Source organism: Ascaphus truei, chromosome 1 (genome assembly GCF_040206685.1).
Source record: "Ascaphus truei isolate aAscTru1 chromosome 1, aAscTru1.hap1, whole genome shotgun sequence".
NCBI lineage: Eukaryota > Metazoa > Chordata > Amphibia > Anura > Ascaphidae > Ascaphus > Ascaphus truei.
In genome coordinates, this window is record NC_134483.1 from 47,671,670 (window position 1) to 47,693,642 (window position 21,973).

Below are 21,973 nucleotides of genomic sequence, written 5' to 3' on the forward strand. Positions count from 1 at the left end.
ATATATACACATATTTTTTATTTATGTAGCCCCTCTTCCCGGGGCCAATTGCAGATCGGGCCCCCTACGCTGTACTAGCGTCTGGCTACGTGTCTGTGGGTGGTGCATACCTGTTGGTAACAGGAGGGCCTGAGTCTCCCACGATGGTCTGGGGGATGACAGGACCAGGTTTCTGGGGTGAATGCCTCCGTCTCATTTAAGGGTGCAGCGCCTCCATCTCTGGTAAGCCCCAGGAACATAGGGTGGAATCCTTCCAGAGAGTCCCCACTCAGGGACGAGAGATTCCACTCTCACACAGTCTTTACTTAAAATCAGCAGCTCTTTATTCAGTGCAGCGCAGCAGGATCACATGCAGGTACAGCTTGTCTCTCTCCTACAAACTGCTCTCCTCCAGGATGGTATCTTCTCCCTGCCTCCACCCCAGGCCAAGGGCACCCAGGGTGGGGCTAGCTCTTCCCTCATCCCCTAGACAGGGTGAGAGGAATTGGTCCACCTATAGCTCACTATAGTTCTAGCAGCTCTAATCAGGGCCTGCTAGTTCTCCTCCTCCAGCTGTGCACTTCATGCACTTCTCACTCTGACACTCTAACACTAACTGGCCGACAGGAACTGACGCACTAAATAGATAGTGCCCTGCCCTTCATGACATCAGCAGGTACCGCCCCTGTGTCTATGCCTTCCACACAGAGTCAGGTGACCTACTTCCACCACTCAGGACAGAGCTTGAGGTGGGGGAAACCCATGATAACTCCTGTCAGCCTGCCCTTACCAGGGCTTATACCAGGAGGAGGACAAACATATAGCCCCATTTGTTACCAGGGCTACACTCTCCCTCAGGTGGAATCCAATGGTCCCCACTTGGACCTAATTTAATGTACCATCCTGCAGGCGAATAATCTGGGAATACAAACACAGTTGATTAGTGCATATACATCAGACTGTCACACCCGGATGGTGAACATACACATTGAGTACCTCCCAACATGGAGAACTCAAACTAATAATAATGGCGAGGGTCAGGTTTCCATACTTCCCTCCCATTGTGATCCACAACCTTTATGTAATACGGTTGCACAGACCCATACTCCGGTCTATACAGTACGCTATGCATGTAGATATTGCGCCCGGTACTCCAAGCTCTTATCACATCACAGATTTTCTCCTCATTTAGATAAGCTGCCCTACCAAACTTAGTTCGTAGGTACTCCATGACAGCTTCTCGGAGCCAAGTATCTCTCTGCTCCTCTATTTCCTATATAATTGGCTCGGGTACATATGGGAATTCATAGCCATGGGATTGCCTGTACCTTGCCACTATGGCCCTGTCTGCCCTACTCAGCTTTGTCAATTTCCGGTCTCCTGCCCTGTCTGGCAGTACCCAGAACTGGGGCTCCTCTGCGGCAACATCATCATACAATATGGCGGAACCTTTGGGGAGTATTATCTTCTGCTCAATCTCCCTGTACCGGTTCTCTAGTTCATCGGCAACCTCCTGGGGAGAAAAGGTGCCTACAGCCCACCAATGATCTACTATACTGTTCTTGATAAGCAGGAACCGAGTACGGTCCATACCCTCGTGGTAACCTTTAAACAGCGGGACCCACCACTTATCTTGGTGCTCGTATCTTGATACCACACTCATACCTGTATCAGATTCTGTTTGGGAGGACACACCTGACGTCGCGGCCTCAGTAGAGTGGGAGCCTTTGCGTCTACCTCGTATCACATTGGTGTAGATTGTGGGGTTCATCTTGTGTACTACTGGACTCACGGGACCCGCTTGACCAGTTGTCTGGGACCCTCGGGACCTACCTCTAGGTACAGGAGTAAATGCAACAGGGTTAGACACACGTATGACACTTGATAACGGTACCTCCCCATCAGACCCTTCATCACTCAAATCCCAATCCCTCCAATCAGTGGAATATTTGGGCGTCTTGTCCAGCTTACCCCCACTAGGACCCGGTGGCATGACTCGTGACGGGGCAGGGGCAGTGGCCGGGGCAATGGCACTAGTGGTGGTGACCAGGGGATCAGCAATGTCCTGCATAGTGTCTCTGAGTCGGGCAATGCCACGACCGGTAGGCATCTTATGACTTGCCCTTTCTGCCGTGCTTCGTGCTCCTCTCTTGGAGACTTGAGCCTTGCATCTCTCAAATTCGGCCTCCATTCCCGCTCTCCTCATGGAAGAGAACAAAGCTTCTGGGCAACTGCGCCAGTCGGACCCGGAAGTGACGTCATCGCTGGTGCCCGCGGAATCTCCATCAGCTCCGTGGTCTCGCACCGGAAGTGCGTCGAGAACCGGAAGGGGCGGTGGTGGACCATCCGGATCGCGGACGGGCAGGTAGGCCGTAAGCCTCTCTATCTCTGCAGGTTCCGTCTTCGCCTGGCGGGAGTAAGGGGGTGGTGGTGTCTCCTTACCGCTCCGCTGCCGGCTGGTGATTGTTGGTTCCTCCGGAGCCATCTCGGATCCCATCTCCGCCGCACTGGGAGTCGCCACCGCCTTGGGACTTCTACGCGGCTCAAGCCGCACCAGTGCTCACCGTCAGGGTGTCTCCGAACTCGTCTGCTCCCTCTCACAGGTAAGTGGAACGCCATCTTTATTACAGCTGGGGTGGTTCGCCGGTAGAGCATCGCCACCGATGATAGGCCGTCTCCCTCCTCCGAAGACTGCAACGGTTCCTCCGCTTGGGAGTCACCTTGAGCTCTTGCGGTACTGCCAGTGGGTTTTGGTACGAAACAGGCCCGCTCCGGTACCTCCACTGCGGTCGCTCTCTCCTCCGCCGGGACATCTCTTGTTGGCTGGGCCTCGGTCCCCACCTCAGCGGTGATATAGGGAGCCAGGACAGCCTTCTCCTCCGCCTCCGCCACCTCCATCAGGGTTGCTGGAGAGGCACCCCGCGGGGGTCTTGATCATAGGCCACGGTTCTACGGGCCATAAGTAGAACGTGCCACATTGAGGGCATCGTGCCGTCATGCTCGGGGCCGGTCCGGGTGTCCTGCAGTGTACGCACAGGCACCGGAGATACTCTCAGCCATCAACCTTCACAACCAGGAAGCCTACTGTAAATTGATCAAGGGTCACATTCAAATCAGCCATCTTTTGCGCGGGGGTTGAGTAGTTCAGCTCGCTCTTAGCTCCTTCTCCTTCAATGGTCAAGCTGAAGTGAAGTTCCTCGCTCTCACTTCCTGTCCCTCCTCCTTCTGGGGAGAACAGTTCTGATTGGCTCTTTGTGTGCCCCCTCCCTCTGGTGGAAACAAGAGAAGGGGCACTCTCTCGCTCTGCGTGACGTGGCTTCGTTTGTCGGCCAGTCACTGCACAGTTGGGCGTGGCTTCGGCTTTCGCTCCGCTCTCTCTGCTGGGGATCTGGGTTTGGCGCCAAACCCCTGCACATCTCTCGCCACATATTTTGCACAGTCTTTTTGCACACAGCACGTGCGCGCTCCAGACTCGGCGGGAATCGCCATTTTGGATCGGCTGCAACCCGTGTTGCAGGGAATGACGCTGCTGTCGCCATTTTAACCTCCCCATGCCCCGCAGAGCACATGTATCTACGGCCGCTATCTTTAATGAGCCCTCTAACCCAGAATAGCGCTACTCTCAGTGTCTACTGTGCAACACGTTCCTAGACACTGACTGTGCTCTCTGATGCTCTCTGATACTCTCTGGTGCTCTAACCCACGAATAAAACGTATGGCATACCCCAGGCTAGACAGAACTCCTTCTTAGTACACCGCACTCGCTGATGGTTCTTCACAAGCACTCTGTGGTGTGTTCTCTGGGTACTGGCTAGTGTACTGGGCATCTCCCTAAGTACTGGGCTTTGGGACTAAGACTATAGGGCTGTTCCACCCACTTTGGGATTCCTCAATTACACCTAGTTTTAGCATTTTTTTAACCTCTAAACTTATAGCCTTTCTTTTGGCCTCTGGGATTCGGTACGGTCTAAGGTTAACTCGGACCCCTGGTTCAGAGACTAGGTCATGTTCAATTACGCTAGTTCGACCTGGCCGTATAGAGAAGATTTCTTTGTTTCTTCTCACTAAATTCTGAACCTCTCGTTTCTGATGAACAGACAGGGTTTCAGCTATGCTAACCTCTGGGTCAGTTTCTTGATTCTCTGACGGACCTGGGGGTACTAGGGTTAACAAGACTTCTCTATCTTTCCAGGGCTTGAGTAGGTTTATATGGTATATTTGCTCAGGTTTCCTCCTACCTGGCTGTCTTACCTTATAATTTACTTCTCCCACTCTTTCCAAGACCTCATATGGCCCATGCCATTTAGCAAGGAATTTACTCTCCACGGTGGGAACCAGAACTAGTACCCTATCACCTGGAGAAAAAATTCTGACCCTAGCACCCTTATTATATGTATTCCTCTGTGCTTCTTGAGCTTTCTCCATGTGTTCCCTCACTATGGGTAGGACTGCAGCAATGCGGTCCTGCATCTGGGCAACATGCTCTATTACACTTCTGTAAGGGGTAACCTCGTGTTCCCAAGTCTCTTTGGCTATATCCAGTAAACCCCTTGGGTGTCGGCCATACAATAGTTCAAACGGGGAGAAGCCTGTGGATGATTGGGGAACTTCCCTAATGGCAAATAACAGGTACGGTAACAAACAATCCCAGTTTTTCCCATCTTTATCAACCGCCCGCCGTAACATGCTCTTTAAGGTTTTATTGAACCTTTCCACTAAACCATCTGTTTGTGGATGATAGACTGAGGTTCTGAGATGCTTGATTTTTAGGAGTTTACATAGCTCTTTCGTTACTTGGGACATAAATGGTGTTCCCTGGTCAGATAGAATCTCTTTAGGAATCCCGACCCGGGAAAACAGAACTACTAACTCTTTTGCTATGTTTTTAGCTGAGGTGCTACGTAGGGGAACTGCCTCCGGATATCGGGTGGCATAATCTAATATTACCAATATATGCTGATGTCCCCTAGCAGACTTTATTAGGGGTCCTACTAGATCCATAGCAATCCGGTCAAATGGTACCTCTATTATGGGAAGGGGTACCAATGGGCTGCGGTACGCCTTGAACGGGGCGGTGATCTGACATTCTGGGCATGAGGAACAATAATTCGTAATTTCTGCCAGAACCCCAGGCCAATAGAAGCTTCGGAGAACCTTTTCTTTTGTCTTTTCCACCCCTAGGTGTCCCCCCAATGGATGACTATGTGCGAGGTGTAATACTACGTTACGGAATGTCCGTGGTACCAACAATTGTTTAGTTGTAACTGATTTCCTTTTATCAACCCGATATACTAGGTCGTTCTCTACCTCGAAGTAGGGGTAAGCAAGTGACCTATCTGGTTGGCCAGGAGTACTATTCTGGTCCCGTATATTTCCCCTTGCTACCGCTAATGTGGGGTCCTCCCACTGGGCCTTCTTAAAACTCCCAGGACTGACCTCTAGGTCAGCGAGGGTCTTATCCGGTTCTGGGTTGGTAAGTGTCTGCTCAACATCTTGATTTGGGGTATTCCCTACCAAAGTAGTGATGGGGAAGGGAATTTTACAGCACTCCTCCTTTTCCCCCTTCTTATTTGGGCCCTCGTCAACCTCCATTTCTGAAAAAGGGAAAGGATTTGTTTCTTCTAATACTTCGTTATGGTCCGCTATTGAACTCTGGGCGCTATTTTGAGCGGGGGACCACATTTTTAGAAAATGGGGAAAGTCGGTCCCTATTAACACATCATGTGCCAGTTTGGGTACAATACCCACCTTGAAATCTAAAGAACCAAACTCTGTTTCAAAAAAACATCAACAGTGGAATATTCATGATTATCCCCATGTATACAACAAATTGCCACTCTTTGTGAACTGTTTCTCTGTTTCTTCTTAATGGGCAAGAGGTATTCGGACACTAGTGTGACCATGCTCCCAGAGTCAAGAAGTGCCCGAACCCTCTTACCATTAACCTTTACAAATGCCCACAGATGGTTATTCAAGGGGTCCTCTGGGCTAGGGCCCATACATTGGGACAACAGCGAATAAGGTTCCACGCTGTTGCATTGCATGGGCTCATCATTTAGTGGGCAGATTTTTGCTGTGTGGCCCCTCTCATGACAATTTACACATTTAGGTACATAGTCTGTGTCCCACTTAGAGCCTTTTCCCGGCTCCCCATGTTGGCTATTGCCCTTAGTGTGCGAACCACTGTTGCTTGTGCTGCGTGAAGGGGGTCGCCGCTCTTCAGCGCCCCTTAACCCCGGTACCCTTTTACCGTCTCTGGAAGAGTCCTGGAACCTCGGGTAGTGGGGTTGCTCCACGACTGTGGGTTGCGGGTGCTCTTCTGCTGCATTGTACCTTTCTACGGGGGCCACAAGCTCATCCGCATTGTGGGGGTCACTCCGACTGACCCAACGGCGTAAGGCAGAGGGAAGTTTCCTCAAGAACTGGTCCATGACCAACCGTTCCACGATGTGGCTGGCTGAGTTGATCTCGGGTTGTAGCCACTTCCGGGCGAGGTGGATGAGGTCATACATCTGGCTTCGGGTGGCTTTATCCATCGTGAAGGACCATGCGTGAAACCTTTGGGCGCGAACAGCCGTGGTTACGCCGAGGCGGGCGAGGATCTCGAACTTCAATTTTGCATAGACGTTTGCTTCGGCTGGCTCTAGATCAAAGTAAGCCTTCTGGGGTTCGCCGCTTAGGAAGGGTGCGATTAGACCAGCCCACTCAGCTTCTGGCCATCCCTCTCTCTGTGCCGTGCGTTCAAACGTGAGAAGATAGGCTTCCACATCATCCGAGGGTCCCATCTTCTGAAGGTAGTGGCTTGCCCTGGTCATTTTCGGAACTGGGGCTGCCGCTGCCAGTGGAAGGTTACTGATAGTCCCCCTCAGGATCTCGAGTTCCTGCTGTAAGCCCTGAGCGAACCGCTGTTGCTCCTCTCTCAGCAAGCGGTTTGTCTCTTGCTGGTTTGCATTCGCGTTTTGCAGGGCTTCATTCGTCTGTTGCTGGTTTGCATTCGCCTGTTGCTGGTTTGCATTAATCTCTTGCTGGGCTATTAGCAGCTGTTGCTGGGCTGCATTCGTCTGCTGCTAGTTTGCATTAGTTTCTTGCTGGGCTATTAACAGCTGTTGCTGGGTTTCATTCACGTCTTTCTGGGCAGCGACATTGCGTACCAGCGCACCCACCACGTCTTCCATCTTGTTTGCAGAGGATGAAAAAAACTTTTTTTTTTTTTTTTTTTCTTTCAAAGTTCTTCAACCCGCAGACCCCCTAGTGTTCTGCCTGCATTCTCCACCATATGTGACAAACGGCTTACTCCGGGGCTCCGTCGTTTGTCCGGGACTGTTTAGAACACGGTCTTTTAGGGTAGGTTAAATGATGAGGCGTCACGTACTGTTCCTTTAAACAGGCTATGCCTGGTTTATTCAGTCCCAGGCACTGAGACTGCCACAGTGCATACAACAGAAAACAGATCAAAACAAAAGCTGCTCACCTGAGCGATAACTTAACTTAGATATCCCTGACTCAGGGTTGGAAGTGGCTTTTCCACTCCCAACAACAAAACAAGGTACTTTTGCAGTCTTACACAAATGAACAGAAAGATTGAACCTGTTTGGGGAAGAGGCTTCTCCCCTCTGTAGTTCAGCAGCCTTCCAGCCTCCTGGCTCTTGTGGAGAGCCCAGAGCAAACAGGAAATCAGTCTTACATACCTGATTCCTAATTAGCATGACAGGTGACAGAAATCAGGCAGCAGACAAACTCTGGTCTGGATCTCTCATCCCTCAGTTCCAGCGCTTGCCAAACTGTGGGATGGAGTGTATGTATTATAAGGCTGCACTCCCAGGCCAAACAGGATAGAAACTGTCTAGTATCCTGGGAGCCCTATATACGGAATTTATTACCATCCCCTGGTTTCTGTCACAATATATATATATCTTTATTTAATTATTTTTTTATTTAGAGTTATTTATTTATTGTGGGGCTGCTGTGTGTGTTTTTTTTATTGTGGTTAGCGGGTGTGGGTGAAGGGGGTATTATCCCCAACGGTGGTTGTTTAGGGCTTGCGTGGGGGTAGCGGAAGGGGTTAACCCCTTCATGACCGTAGCGGTATTAACTGCTACCGTCGTGAAGGGGTTCAGTGCAACTGCAACCCCCCCACTAGCCCTAAACTCACACCAAGGGCAAAATACCCCCTTCAACCACCCCCGCTACCCACAATAAAGCTGGCACGGTGGGTTAACCCCTTCATTGCCTTTGCGGTTAGCCGCTAAGGTAATGAAGTGGCCTGTACATGCATTTTTCCTGCCTCGGATGAATGCCGGGGGGCTCCGGTGCTGATATTCCTGGATATCAGCTCTGGAGCCCACCTGCATCAATCCGAGCCAGGAAAAGGCCTGATTTTTTTTTTATGTCAGCTAGCGCCACTCAGCTCGAGCTTGTTGCCAAGTTTTGTTGGCGGAGCGATTTGGAGAAAAAAATCTCAATTTTAATGGCGCGATCAGCGGCGAGATGCTGGTCGGAGCTGCCTGAATACGCCGGGTTTTAAAACTGGCGAAATATTGCTTCTTTTTTTTTCACAAAACACAAACTGGCGGATTTTCCTCATCTCGCCAGTTTTTCGCCATTTACAAAATTGCTGTAGGCATATTTGGCAATAAACTGGCGAGATAGCCCTTCTCGCAGCTCTCTGCATAGGCCCCATTGTGTTCTATTTCCAACTCTCTCCATTCTCTCATAGCTAATGTGTTAATGTCTTGTATGGCACAAAGTTGCAAGTGGTTTAAACATTGATAAATTGTATCTATTTCAATTGTGCATAAGTAGAGGAATTATTTTCACTCTTCAATTTCACATTGTTTTATTTCTAAAATTTGCGCCAGGTGCAACCGATATCATTGATATTTCTTGGCTTTTGTGTTAAAGCCTGCATTGGGGCTGCAGTGTTTAGATATTGACTTTTCACCATAGATTTTGCGCACCTGATATCTTCCAGAATATATGTATACCAACACATGGAATATCCCCACAGTACTTGGGTACAGGTGTACCAGTGTCCCAGTGTCCAGACCCCAATGGCCTTTCCCACCCCCAAGTGTGAGACAGCGCTGCCCACGTGAATGTTGGTGCACTTATGCGGATACCTTCCCGGGCGCTCCAGCCCCTGGGTGTAGCTGAACAACAGTCAACAGGCAGTCTGCTCCAACAACGCCTTCCGCATCCGCGTGGGGTGGTCTCCAGCAGGGGCATCCCACCATAGACAGTCTCTGAATGTAGGTGGTCTGATCCCAGACCACAAGTTATGCATCACCGCATGGCGTAGACACTGTGTCCCTGATACTACACAACACAGGACAAAGTGTCCCTAACTATGGGCTTCCTTATATAGCCGCAGGTGCCTATTGTGATTCAGAGACTAACTGGGGCCTGCAGGAGAAAGCTGACGTAGTCCCAGGGCTACTGGTACCTCGGACCCTACCTCCCTCTTCTGTACCCTGCTCCCTACTCACCAACTGCCTTAACTGTCATAACTGTTATCAATTATATAACTAATTATATAATATTACAACCAAGGTAAAGGGGAGGGGGAACTGGAACCCTCGCTACTGCCTAGACACAGGTGCTACAATCAAGGGAAATAACTGAACTCAAACTTGGAAGAAAAGAACCCCTATAATGAGAGCACTCAACGGCTGGTGAACTGATCCTGTTGACCTGGGAACCTGAATAAAGGTAAATGGTCTAATCTAACATGTAATGATGAATGAATTAAAATCAATTTTAATCGGATAAATCCTCAAATAAAATATATAGGTATATGGGTAAACCTCTGTTAGGTTACCCTAAACAAATGGCGAAAATTAAAAAGGAGAATGGGTGTAGGGATAAATAGCCCTATTTGAAGCAATAGGTACTCTCTAAACAATTTCACCTGCCAGAGATGGTAATGAGTAAATTGGTGACAAATACTGCTGGTGAGAACAGGAGCCAAGAAGGTGTTAAATTCTGTAAGGTATAGTACTGTGACTACCCTTAAACATAGCTGCAGACAGATGATAATGTCTACATGAACACACACAGCTGAAGGAGATGTTAGTGGCTCAAAAGTCATGAGTCAGAAACATACAGAGACTGCTTAAATTAGCGTTATAGCCCACCTGGAACAATGGAAATCTTCCTAGTAATGTCTGAACAGTACAGACTAAACACATCTAGAGTACTCCTAATTGTTAAAAGGACCCTAGAGCTATGTTCTGTCTATAATTCCAGAGCTGCGAGTCAGACAGATTGTCAGACTGATAGTGTCTGTCAAGGTGTCTTGATGACAACGTCTTGTGCCCGGAAGCCCTAACAGATGTTCGTGGTACAATGTCTGACTGTGAGTTTAAAGTTAACTCAAGTATTCTCCTTGATACGGTAAATGAACCTATAGTGTCACCAAACAAAATAAGGCAGTTAAAGTAAAGGGAGCAGGGAGCACATACACACTGCGTGACTGGACAATTTAGCCGGCTGATTTTGTCTGTCACTATGTCTCAGGCTGTCACGTCTAACACTGTGCTGCCACTAGATCTGAATTGATCGTTAGCCCTTCCGGCACATATTGCGCCTAAATCCCCCCTCCTAGAAGCACAGACACTGGAAGTCTGTGTACCGAACGATCCCTCCACAAGGGAAGGAGAGGTAAGTTTCAGCGGTATGCGAGAGTCTCGGAGACCGTCACCTATGATGTCAGTACGTCTACTGCCATTTTAGATTAGACCCATTTACCTTTATTCAGGTTCCCAGGTCAGCAGGATCAATTCACCAGCCGTTGAGTGCTCTAATTATATAATATATTATAAATGCAGCAGCCCTATTGGCTGCCTGGCAACATGTGGTCTGCAGCCCCTGATGCTGCAGGGACTTGTAGTTCCCAGCGGATCTATGGGTGTAATGGCCGCCGCTGTCTCACAATCTCCCTGCAGCAACCACACAGCCGTTCCCCTCACGCAGCCTGGAGGTAATAGGGGGACTTGACTATATAGGCCAAACAATGACGCGTGTGACTAGGAGGCGTGGCCTTGATGTCGCAAGGGTAGTTTTTTTCCCTGCCTCACTGTGATTGGCTCACAGTGTCACATGGCACGGCAGCCACTCGAAAGACACATTTATTTGTCTTTCCACACACACAGCTGACACACCAACGCTCTCTGCCGTGGGGGCGTCCACTAGATACACTATCATAGGAAAACAGGTATTTCTCATTGACGCGCACGTAAGAAAGTATATAGAATAGTTATAAATTATCTCAACAATATAACTATCTGAATGGACATTGAATCGTACAAAAAGAAGAAACAGAAGTAATATAATTCCAATTGTGAACAACACACTGATAGATATTTATACTGATTCTAACACAGGGCAAATGAGAATACATATAGCATAAACCTTATATGCAATTCATAAAAATACAATACATAAATGCTTGAGTCAAGAAAATCTTTATAACTAAGTGGAATCTATATCTCAAATAAGGAAAAATATTGTGTATGAATATCCTGCAATAAACATTACAAATAAGGGAAACGGTGAGGACACAAAATTTATTTCTAAATTCAGACCTAGAGGTGCTAATGTTTTTAGCTTGAAAATCCAAACCGAAACTATCAGGGTGGCTTTGACATACTGAGCCTTGGGACCCAAAACTTAATTCATAGTGTTTCCCTGCCAAAATCGTGCATGACACAGAAGTGGATAAAGAAAAAGGATCCCTCTAATGCGTGCACTCTACCTCTTAATCAGAACTGTAATATTATCTTTATATTTTTCTAAAAGAGATGAATGTTCATCTCCACTAATATATATATTTTATTTGGCACAAAAAAGTTATTAAAACCTGTTTTCCAACAGCATGTAGTTCCTCGCGGAAAACGGAGCACAGCAATGCCAAATAAGGGGGCTAGATACCGATGCATAAATAAAAATCCTTTATTCCATGGCATGGGATGTAAAAGCCTCTTACGCGTTTCGGGCCGTCGCCCTTTGACAAAGGGCGACGGCCCGAAATGCGTAAGAGGCTTTTACATCCCATGCCATGATGTCTACCATGGAATAAAGGATTTTTATTTGTGCATCGGTATCTAGCCCCCTTATTTGGCATTACTGTGCTCCGTTTTCTGCGAGCAACTACATGCTGTATACCGTCCACGTGATGCACGCCGTGGGATCCACCGGACAGAAAAACTCTCCAACGTGAGTACCCCAGTTCATTTACTATGGCTGGGTGTCTACAAATATAAGTGTCTTTCTCCAGGGGGATATTATTATTGTGGTACTGGGAAGTCAGAGATTCCTTTACTGACTTTACCATTTTAAACAGGTTCTCCACACCTTAGGAGTGTATATATTAGACACGGACACATATGTGAACAGAGAGTGGTGGTTATCCCTGCCTGTCTTTATTTATTTATCAGCCATATCCTAGATCATTATCTAGAAATACCCCACAGCTTAGCACGGATTTCTAGGAACCCTGTGTCCTAGTATCTTCTGTTTTCAAACAGCATGGCAAAATAGACCTACAGATAAATAGGAATAGTTTGTTGATTATGACCGTTATTAGTACATAATGTGTTAATACGTCCCCACAGGGTTAGCATAAGTACTTCATGATTGAGGGATTGGTATGGTAGTGTGAATAAATCAAAATAAATTCTTTAAATATTATCGTGTGTGATAATTGTGGTGAAAAATTACAAAAGTGAATTAAATACAAGACGTGATCTGTGCCACATAAAGTGTATAGTCAACCAGTACTTCCCTTTCAGTGTTGAATATATAATCTGTCTCTTGGTTTACTTCCTATTAATATAGGTCAAAGAGACGATACATATTCTAGTGTTTAGCTGTCGATGTCAGCATCAATGAAGCGCATATGTATAATACTGGTAAGTACTGCAGAAACCCTGCGCTTACCTTTAGGGTGCACTGGTCTGCGTTTTTATCAACCAGTTATATATATATACACATTTTTTATTTATGTAGCCCCTCTTCCCGGGGCCAATTGCAGATCGGGCCCCCTACGCTGTACTAGCGTCTGGCTACGTGTCTGTGGGTGGTGCATACCTGTTGGTAACAGGAGGGCCTGAGTCTCCCACGATGGTATGGGGGATGACAGGACCAGGTTTCTGGGGTGAATGCCTCCGTCTCATTTAAGGGTGCAGCGCCTCCATCTCTGGTAAGCCCCAGGAACGTAGGATGGAATCCTTCCAGAGAGTCCCCACTCAGGGACGAGAGATTCCACTCTCACACAGTCTTTACTTAAAATCAGCAGCAGCTCTTTATTCAGTGCAGCGCAGCAGAATCACATGCAGGTACAGCTTGTCTCTCTCCTACAAACTGCTCTCCTCCAGGATGGTATCTTCTCCCTGCCTCCACCCCAGGCCAAGGGCACCCAGGGTGGGGCTAGCTCTTCCCTCACCCCCTAGACAAGGTGAGAGGAATTGGTCCACCTATAGCTCACTATAGTTCTAGCAGCTCTAATCAGGGCCTGCTAGTTCTCCTCCTCCAGCTGTGCACTTCATGCACTTCTCACTCTGACACTCTAACACTAACTGGCCGACAGGAACTGACACACTAAATAGATAGTGCCCTGCCCTTCATGACATCAGCAGGTACCGCCCCTGTGTCTATGCCTTCCACACAGAGTCAGGTGACCTACTTCCACCACTCAGGGCAGAGCTTGAGGTGGGGGAAACCCATGATAACTCCTGTCAGCCTGCCCTTACCAGGGCTTATACCAGGAGGAGGACAAACATATAGCCCCATTTCTTACCAGGGCTACACTCTCCCTCAGGTGGAATCCAATGATCCCCACTTGGACCTAATTTAATGTACCATCCTGCAGGTGAATAATCTGGGAATACAAACACAGTTGATTAGTGCATATACATCAGACTGTCACACCCGGATGGTGAACACACACATTGAGTACCTCCCAACATGGAGAACTCGAACTAATAATACTGGCGAGGGTCAGGTTTCCATACTTCCCTCCCATTGTGATCCACAACCTTTATGTAATACGGTTGCACAGACCCATACTCCGGTCTATACAGTACGCTATGCATGTAGATATTGCGCCCGGTACTCCAAGCTCTTATCACATCACAGATTTTCTCCTCATTTAGATAAGCTGCCCTACCAAACTTAGTTCGTAGGTACTCCATGACAGCTTCTCGGAGCCAGGTATCTCTCTGCTCCTCTATTTCCTATATAATTGGCTCGGGTACATATGGGAATTCATAGCCATGGGATTGCCTGTACCTTGCCACTATGGCCCTGTCTGCCCTACTCAGCGTTGTCAATTTCCGGTCTCCTGCCCTGTCTGGCAGTACCCAGAACTGGGGCTCCTCTGGGGCAACATCATCAAACAATATGGCGGAACCTTTGGGGAGTATTATCTTCTGCTCAATCTCCCTGTACCAGTTCTCTAGTTCATCGGCAACCTCCTGGGGAGAAAAGGTGCCTACAGCCCACCAATGATCTACTATACTGTTCTTGATAAGCAGGAACCGAGTACGGTCCATACCCTCGTGGTAACCTTTAAACAGCGGGGCCCACCACTTATCTTGGTGCTCGTATCTTGATACCACACTCATACCTGTATCAGATTCTGTTTGGGAGGACACACCTGACGTCGCGGCCTCAGTAGAGTGCGAGCCTTTGCGTCTACCTCGTATCACATTGGTGTAGATTGTGGGGTTCATCTTGTGTACTACTGGACTCACGGGACCCGCTTGACCAGTTGTCTGGGACCCTCGGGACCTACCTCTAGGTACAGGAGTAAATGCAACAGGGTTAGACATACGTATGACACTTGATAACGGTACCTCCCCATCAGACCCTTCATCACTCAAATCCCAATCCCTCCAATCAGTGGATTATTTGGGCGTCTTGTCCAGCTTACCCCCACTAGGACCCAGTGGCATGACTCGTGACGGGGCAGCGGCAGTGGCCGGGGCAATGGCACTAGTGGTGGTGACCAGGGGATCAGCAATGTCCTGCATAGTGTCTCTGAGTCGGGCAATGCCACTACCGGTAGGCATCTTATGACTTGCCCTTTCTGCCGTGCTTCGTGCTCCTCTCTTGGAGACTTGAGCCTTGCATCTCTCAAATTCGGCCTCCATTCCCGCTCTCCTCATGGAAGAGAACAAAGCTTCTGGGCATCTGCGCCAGTCGGACCCGGAAGTGACGTCATCGCTGGTGCCCGCGGAATCTCCATCAGCTCCGTGGTCTCGCACCGGAAGTGCGTCGAGAACCGGAAGGGGCAGTGGTGGACCATCCGGATCAAGGACGGGCAGGTAGGCCGTAAGCCTCTCTCTCTATCTCTGCAGGTTCCGTCTTCGCCTGGCGGGAGTAAGGGGGTGGTGGTGTCTCCTTACCGCTCCGCTGCCGGCTGGTGATTGTTGGTTCATCCGGAGCCGTCTCGGATCCCATCTCCGCCGCACTGGGAGTCGCCACCGCCTTGGGACTTCTACGCGGCTCAAGCCGCACCAGTGCTAACCGTCGGGGTGTCTCCGGACTCGTCTGCTCCCTCTTACAGGTAAGTGGAACGCCATCTTTATTACAGCTGGGGTGGTTCGCTGGTAGGCGCTTCGCCACCGATGATAGGCCGTCTCCCTCCTCCGAAGACTGCAACGGTTCCTCCGCTTGGGAGTCACCTTGAGCTCTTGCGGTACTGCCAGTGGGTTTTGGTATGAAACAGGCCTGCTCCGGTACCTCCACTGCGGTCGCTCTCTCCTCTGCCGGGACATCTCTTGTTGGCTGGGCCTCGGTCTCCACCTCAGCGGTGATATAGGGAGCCAGGACAGCCTTCTCCTCCGCCTCCGCCACCTCCATCAGGGTTGCTGGAGAGGCACCCGCGGGGGTCTTGATCATAGGCCACGGTTCTACGGGCCATAAGTAGAACGTGCCACATTGAGGGCATCGTGCCGTCGTGCTCGGGGCCGGTCCGGGTGTCCTGCAGTGTACGCACAGGCACCGGAGATACTCTCGGCCATCAACCTCCACAACCAGGAAGCCTCCTGGAAATTGATCAAGGGTCACATTCAAATCAGCCATCTTTTGCGCGGGGGTTGAGTAGTTCAGCTCGCTCTTAGCTCCTTCTCCTTCAATGGTCAAGCTGAAGTGAAGTTCCTCGCTCTCACTTCCTGTCCCTCCTCCTTCTGGGGAGAACAGTTCTGATTGGCTCTTTGTGTGCCCCCTCCCTCTGGTGGAAACAAGAGAAGGGGCACTTTCTCGCTCTGCGTGACGTGGCTTCGTTTGTCGGCCAGTCACTGCACAGTTGGGCGTGGCTTCGGCTTTCGCTCCGCTCTCTCTGCTGGGGATCTGGGTTTGTCGCCAAACCCCTGCACATCTCTCGCCACATATTTTGCACAGTCTTTTTGCACACAGCACGTGCGCGCTCCAGACTCAGCGGGAATCGCCATTTTGGATCGGCTGCAACCCGTGTTGCAGGGAATGACGCTGCTGTCGCCATTTTAACCTCCCCATGCCCCGCAGAGCCATGTATCTACGGCCGCCATCTTTAATGAGCCCTCTAACCCAGAATAGCGCTACTCTCAGTGTCTACTGTGCAACACGTTCCTAGACACTGACTGTGCTCTCTGATGCTCTCTGATACTCTCTGGTGCTCTAACCCACGAATAAAACGTATGGCATACCCCAGGCTAGACAGAACTCCCTCTTAGTACACCGCACTCGCTGACGGTTCTTCACAAGCACTCTGTGGTGTGTTCTCTGGATACTGGCTAGTGTACTGGCTAGTGTACTGGGCATCTCTCTAAGTACTGGGCGTCTCCTACTTTTGGCCACTCATAGTGCATACCCTGGGCCATGGTCCCTGGACAAGTTAACAGGCTAACACCCCCAGTTGCCATACACTGTGTGCCTCAAGGAACCAGGACAGCTATTGCCAGGTTACCCAATTTTACAACACCCTGCTAGGGCACCCAGGGCGTACTGTGCGAGAGTCCATGCTCTCCTGACTACCCCCGGTATGCAAACATGCCCTACTTTCTGCAGTACTTGCTCGGAAGGTGTACTTAACGCTTCCAGTTCTGCTTCGCTGAAAAACTGTCCTGTTTATCTCAGCAGCGCCTCCAATGTAGCCCCTCTTCCCGGGGCCAATTGCAGATCGGGCCCCCTACGCTGTACTAGCGTCTGGCTACGTGTCTGTGGGTGGTGAATACCTGTTGGTAACAGGAGGGCCTGAGTCTCCCGCAATGGTATGGTGGATGACAGGACCAGGTTTCTGGGGGGAATGCCTCCGTCTCATTTAAGGGTGGAGCGCCTCCATCTCTGGTAAGCCCCAGGAACGTAGGGTGGAATCCTTCCAGAGATTCCCCACTCAGGGACGAGAGATTCCAGTCTCACACAGTCTTTACTTAAAATCAGTAGCAGCTCTTTATTCAGTGCAGCACAGCAGATACAGTATAGCAGCAGGATCACATGCAGGTACAGCTTGTCTCCTACAAACTGCTCTCCTCCAGGATGGTATCTTCTCTCTGCCTCCACCCCAGGCCAAGGGCACCCAGAGTGGAGCTAGCTCTTCCCTCAACCCCTAGACAGGGTGAGATGAATTGGTCCACCTATAGCTCACTATAGTTCTAGCAGCTGTAATGAGGGCCTGCTAGTTCTCCTCCTCCAGCTGTGCACTTCATGCACTTCTCACTCTGACACTCTAACACTAACTGGCCGACAGGAACTGACACACTAAATAGATAGTGCCCTGCCCTTCATGACATCAGCAGGTACCGCCCCTGTGTCTATGCCTTCCACACAGAGTCAGGTGACCTACTTCCACCACTCAGGGCAGTGCTTGAGGTGGGGGAAACCCATGATAACTCCTGGCAGCCTCTTGGTTTACTTCCTATTAATATAGGTCAAAGAGACGATACATATTCTAGTGTTTAGCTGTCGATGTCAGCATCAATGAAGCGCATATGTATAATACTGGTAAGTACTGCAGAAACCATGCGCTTACCTTTAGGGTGTACTGGTCTGCGTTTTTATCAACCAGTTATATATATATATATATATATATATACACATATTTTTTATTTATGTAGCCCCTCTTCCCGGGGCCAATTGCAGATCGGGCCACCTACACTGTACTAGCGTCTGGCTACGTGTCTGTGGGTGGTGCAAAAAGTTATTAAAACCTGTTTTCAAACAGCATGTAGTTCCTCGCGGAAAACGGAGCACAGCAATGCCAAATAAGGGGGCTAGATACCGATGCATAAATAAAAATCCTTTATTCCATGGCATGGGATGTAAAAGCCTCTTACGCGTTTCGGGCCGTCGCCCTTTGACAAATTGCGACGGCCCGAAACGCGTAATAGGCTTTTACATCCCATGCCATGATGTCTACCATGGAATAAAGGATTTTTATTTGTGCATCGGTATCTAGCCCCCTTATTTGGCATTGCTGTGCTCCGTTTTCTGCGAGGAACTACATGCTGTATACCGTCCACGTGATGCACGCCGTGGGATCCACCGGACAGAAAAACTCTCCAACGTGAGTACCCCAGTTCATTTACTATGGTTGGGTGTCTACAAATATAAGTGTCTTTCTCCAGGGGGATATTATTATTGTGGTACTGGGAAGTCAGAGATTCCTTTACTGACTTTACCATTTTACACAGGTTCTCCACACCTTAGGAGTGAATATATTAGACACGGACACATATGTGAACAGAGAGTGGTGGTTATCCCTGCCTGTCTTTATTTATTTATCAGCCATATCCTAGATCATTATCTAGAAATACCCCACAGCTTAGCACGGATTTCTAGGAACCCTGTGTCCTAGTATCTTCTGTTTTCAAACAGCATGGCAAAATAGACCTACAGATAAATAGGAATAGTTTGTTGATTATGACCGTTATTAGTACATAATGTGTTAATACGTCCCCACAGGGTTAGCATAAGTACTTCATGATTGAGGGATTGGTATGGTAGTGTGAATAAATCAAAATAAATTCTTTAAATATTATCGTGTGTGATAATTGTGGTGAAAAATTACAAAAGTGAATTATATACAAGACGTGATCTGTGCCACATAAAGTGTATAGTCAACCAGTACTTCCCTTTCAGTGTTGAATATATAATCTGTCTCTTGGTTTACTTCCTATTAATATAGGTCAAAGAGACGATACATATTCTAGTGTTTAGCTGTCGATGTCAGCATCAATGAAGCGCATATGTATAATACTGGTAAGTACTGCAGAAACCCTGCGCTTACCTTTAGGGTGCACTGGTCTGCGTTTTTATCAACCAGTTATATATATATATACACATATTTTTTATTTATGTAGCCCCTCTTCCCGGGGCCAATTGCAGATCGGGCCCCCTACGCTGTACTAGCGTCTGGCTACGTGTCTGTGGGTGGTGCATACCTGTTGGTAACAGGAGGGCCTGAGTCTCCCACGATGGTCTGGGGGATGACAGGACCAGGTTTCTGGGGTGAATGCCTCCGTCTCATTTAAGGGTGCAGCGCCTCCATCTCTGGTAAGCCCCAGGAACATAGGGTGGAATCCTTCCAGAGAGTCCCCACTCAGGGACGAGAGATTCCACTCTCACACAGTCTTTACTTAAAATCAGCAGCTCTTTATTCAGTGCAGCGCAGCAGGATCACATGCAGGTACAGCTTGTCTCTCTCCTACAAACTGCTCTCCTCCAGGATGGTATCTTCTCCCTGCCTCCACCCCAGGCCAAGGGCACCCAGGGTGGGGCTAGCTCTTCCCTCATCCCCTAGACAGGGTGAGAGGAATTGGTCCACCTATAGCTCACTATAGTTCTAGCAGCTCTAATCAGGGCCTGCTAGTTCTCCTCCTCCAGCTGTGCACTTCATGCACTTCTCACTCTGACACTCTAACACTAACTGGCCGACAGGAACTGACGCACTAAATAGATAGTGCCCTGCCCTTCATGACATCAGCAGGTACCGCCCCTGTGTCTATGCCTTCCACACAGAGTCAGGTGACCTACTTCCACCACTCAGGACAGAGCTTGAGGTGGGGGAAACCCATGATAACTCCTGTCAGCCTGCCCTTACCAGGGCTTATACCAGGAGGAGGACAAACATATAGCCCCATTTGTTACCAGGGCTACACTCTCCCTCAGGTGGAATCCAATGGTCCCCACTTGGACCTAATTTAATGTACCATCCTGCAGGCGAATAATCTGGGAATACAAACACAGTTGATTAGTGCATATACATCAGACTGTCACACCCGGATGGTGAACATACACATTGAGTACCTCCCAACATGGAGAACTCAAACTAATAATAATGGCGAGGGTCAGGTTTCCATACTTCCCTCCCATTGTGATCCACAACCTTTATGTAATACGGTTGCACAGACCCATACTCCGGTCTATACAGTACGCTATGCATGTAGATATTGCGCCCGGTACTCCAAGCTCTTATCACATCACAGATTTTCTCCTCATTTAGATAAGCTGCCCTACCAAACTTAGTTCGTAGGTACTCCATGACAGCTTCTCGGAGCCAAGTATCTCTCTGCTCCTCTATTTCCTATATAATTGGCTCGGGTACATATGGGAATTCATAGCCATGGGATTGCCTGTACCTTGCCACTATGGCCCTGTCTGCCCTACTCAGCTTTGTCAATTTCCGGTCTCCTGCCCTGTCTGGCAGTACCCAGAACTGGGGCTCCTCTGCGGCAACATCATCATACAATATGGCGGAACCTTTGGGGAGTATTATCTTCTGCTCAATCTCCCTGTACCGGTTCTCTAGTTCATCGGCAACCTCCTGGGGAGAAAAGGTGCCTACAGCCCACCAATGATCTACTATACTGTTCTTGATAAGCAGGAACCGAGTACGGTCCATACCCTCGTGGTAACCTTTAAACAGCGGGACCCACCACTTATCTTGGTGCTCGTATCTTGATACCACACTCATACCTGTATCAGATTCTGTTTGGGAGGACACACCTGACGTCGCGGCCTCAGTAGAGTGGGAGCCTTTGCGTCTACCTCGTATCACATTGGTGTCGATTGTGGGGTTCATCTTGTGTACTACTGGACTCACGGGACCCGCTTGACCAGTTGTCTGGGACCCTCGGGACCTACCTCTAGGTACAGGAGTAAATGCAACAGGGTTAGACACACGTATGACACTTGATAACGGTACCTCCCCATCAGACCCTTCATCACTCAAATCCCAATCCCTCCAATCAGTGGAATATTTGGGCGTCTTGTCCAGCTTACCCCCACTAGGACCCGGTGGCATGACTCGTGACGGGGCAGGGGCAGTGGCCGGGGCAATGGCACTAGTGGTGGTGACCAGGGGATCAGCAATGTCCTGCATAGTGTCTCTGAGTCGGGCAATGCCACGACCGGTAGGCATCTTATGACTTGCCCTTTCTGCCGTGCTTCGTGCTCCTCTCTTGGAGACTTGAGCCTTGCATCTCTCAAATTCGGCCTCCATTCCCGCTCTCCTCATGGAAGAGAACAAAGCTTCTGGGCAACTGCGCCAGTCGGACCCGGAAGTGACGTCATCGCTGGTGCCCGCGGAATCTCCATCAGCTCCGTGGTCTCGCACCGGAAGTGCGTCGAGAACCGGAAGGGGCGGTGGTGGACCATCCGGATCGCGGACGGGCAGGTAGGCCGTAAGCCTCTCTCTCTATCTCTGCAGGTTCCGTCTTCGCCTGGCGGGAGTAAGGGGGTGGTGGTGTCTCCTTACCGCTCCGCTGCCGGCTGGTGATTGTTGGTTCCTCCGGAGCCATCTCGGATCCCATCTCCGCCGCACTGGGAGTCGCCACCGCCTTGGGACTTCTACGCGGCTCAAGCCGCACCAGTGCTCACCGTCAGGGTGTCTCCGAACTCGTCTGCTCCCTCTCACAGGTAAGTGGAACGCCATCTTTATTACAGCTGGGGTGGTTCGCCGGTAGAGCATCGCCACCGATGATAGGCCGTCTCCCTCCTCCGAAGACTGCAACGGTTC